Raw genomic sequence first — 2,945 nt, forward strand, 5'->3', positions numbered from 1 at the left:
ACTAGTCCTGCGCCGGGGCTGCCCAGGGATGGACATGCCGCCGCCTGAGGCCCCGGGACGAGGAGCCGCAGGTGCAGGTGGCGAAGGGAGCACCCAGGGAACACAGGCAGAGCTCCCGCCTGCCGCCCGAAGTCATCACCGCCCAGAACTTTCCCTCTGCTTTTACACGTGCACGCACACATGACACAGGAAAGCAGCATCCTCCCAGCTCAGCCCAGCCCAAGCCACGGTCCCAAGGCCGTCCCTCACTGCGGGATGCGTGTGGCGTGGCCAGGCCTGAGCCAGTGGTGCCCCTGCGAGACGGTAATGAGGGACTGGCCCAGGCGGTGGGCGTCAGCGTCACAAACCCCTGGGCTGACAAGGAAAAAGGGGGATTTTCTAAAGGAAATTGGAGGTGCTGACACCAGAAAAAGGGAGATGGGTGGCAGGCGTGGCTGGATCAAGGGCTCAGAAAGATGATAAAGATATACACGTTTGTGTGTGTGCATGCGGTAAAGGTAAATATATAGTTTTGTGGTGTTTTCCTGATTTCTGTTTTCTTCTCCCACAATTTTTTTCCCACTCCACAAAATGACTGGCCCAGAGCACCCCCACTTACGTGGCACCCAGTGGGTCTTAGAAGAGGTGCCTGTTCAAAATAAATAAATAAATAAATAAATAAATAAATAAATAAATAAGAAAAAAAAAAGAAGAGCTGCCTGTTCTCCAGCAGGACACAGCACCCCACCCTGCAGGGGTCACAGATGGGTGGACGGTGTCCTCACCCGCGTCGGGGGCCACAGCGGGCACGTGCCCCTGCTCTGGCGGGTCAGCCCCGCGTGGACATTCGGGCAGCTTCTGATTACTGTTAAACGAGTACATCCTGCATCCGTCTTCTCGTGCAGACAGGAGTGTTTTTCTGGGACAGACCAACAATGCCCGCCATGGAAAATGTAGCTGCTCCCTGACGGCCTTCCAGGGGGGCTGTATGAGCTGCACCCCCCCCCACCCCGTGGCACCAAAATCCCCACTTCCCACACCCTCAGCACATGATGAGGTATCAGGTTTCCAACATCACCCACCTCATGGCGAAAAGTGGCCTCTGCTCGGTGCTTGGACTCCGACCACGCTCAAACACCAGGATTCAGTGGCAGGCTCCAGGAGAAAGCAGCAGCAGTGGCGCCGTGGTCCCCCAGCATGGAGTGACACGCCCCTCCCCCAAGCACCATGGATGCTTGGTCACCAGCCACCACCTGGACGTATCAGGAGAACCACAGCCTGTCCACGCTTATGTTTGCTCCTGAGGCCACCGTCACAGCCACCTCTCTTCACCATCCTCTGGGATTCGTCCCCTCACAGCATCCCGCTCCAAACTCTCAAGTGCAGGAAGAACTCTTACACGGGGGTCGATTGCTCTGGCAACCCATCCGAGCCCCTGGATCCAGCCCTGCCTGCCATCCATCTCCCTTACTCTGACTTCATCACTCCCGTTTCCTTTAGAAACCCCTTTCTTCCTACAGTCTGTGCAGGCAGATCAGCTCATTTCCATCCCCCCGCCACATGTTTGGCTCAGGACAGACACATAATCTGCATCATCCAATAAAAGGTGGCTGTGGGTCTGTGGCTTGAGAGTCTGTCTGTGGCTGGGCTTGCTAAGCTGCCCGGATGTTGGCTGGAGCTGCTCTGCGCCATCTTTACTGCCATTTGGAGAAATCTTGCCTGAGGATGAAGCCAGCACAACAATGGAGGGAGAAACTGTACTGATCTAGTCCCTGTGCAGCTTGATCCAGCCTTGCCTGACGTCAGTGTGCCCGGGATGTCCCAGTCTCACAAGCCTCTAAATCTCCTTTCCTTGACTAGAACCAGTTTGAGCTGGTTTCTGCCTCTGACAACCAGGGTGTCCCCATGCACGTGAGCAAAATTTGGGGACGTGCCTCTGAGAGGTCACTGTGTGCCAGGGTGCCTCGCCGCCCGGGGTCTCAGTTTGCCAATACAAAGGTCTCCTGAAGCAGGTGCAGAATCTCTTTGCTCCAAAGGGGCTACACAGGCTCTAAAAGAGTAAGAGAGAACTGATGACCCAGGCCGCAGCGGGGAGTAGGATGGTGAAGGGGGGCTCTGCCTGGAACCCAGCCCTCACCACTCGCCCCCAGGCCAGTACCGTGGATCCAGCGGAAATGACTGGGCCTCAGTGTCCCTTTCCATAGAACGGGCCCTCAATTCTGACAGCAGGAGCTCTTGCCAGATGGCTGGGAAGAGTTGGAGACCCGGCAGGATGAGAAACCTAACAAGGTGGGGGGGGGGGGGACTTTGCATCTGAACGCAGCAGCTCCCCACCCCACCCTCCTCACCGAAGATCCCACAGGGGCCCTAATTTCTCTGGGCCACAGTTTCTCTTTTGAGAAGTGGGAATAATAGTGTCCCTCTCGTAAGACGTTGTGAGAAGCCAGTGAGATTACGGAGGAGGCCGGGCGAGCCGGTGCCCAGCACACGCGGACCTCCGCCCAACGTCAGCATCTGCCTCCCCGGCCTGGGCCCACAGACTCCCGCCTGCACCCAGATCCCAGGAGACTCGCGCTCCGACAGCCCCCCCACCCCCAGCCCTTCCCTTCGCGTCTCAAGGGCTCCACCAGGCGTCCGCCGGGCGCGCTGCGGAGGCTGCTTGGGGTGCCCCCTTGACCACGAATCCGGGCTCGGGCTGGGGGTCCGCAGAGCGCGCGGGCAGGCGGGGGGCCAGCCGGGGCAGCCCCCAGGGGAGAGGCGCGGTCCCGACCACCGCACTTGGCGCTCGCCCGCGCACCCCCGCCGCCCCGAGAACGGCTGGGGCCACTCGCAAATCTCCTTCCTTTCGGGCGCCGCAGCCCCAGTGCTCTCGGCCGCGCGAGGCGTGGGGTGCGGCCAGGGTCCGAGTACCCGCGCAGGACGCGGGGCCTTTAAGGCGGTGGGCGGGGCGAGCGCGGCCGGAGGTC

This window comes from Crocuta crocuta, unplaced genomic scaffold (genome assembly GCF_008692635.1).
Source record: "Crocuta crocuta isolate KB4526 unplaced genomic scaffold, BGI_CrCroc_1.0 scaffold114, whole genome shotgun sequence".
Lineage (NCBI taxonomy): Eukaryota > Metazoa > Chordata > Mammalia > Carnivora > Hyaenidae > Crocuta > Crocuta crocuta.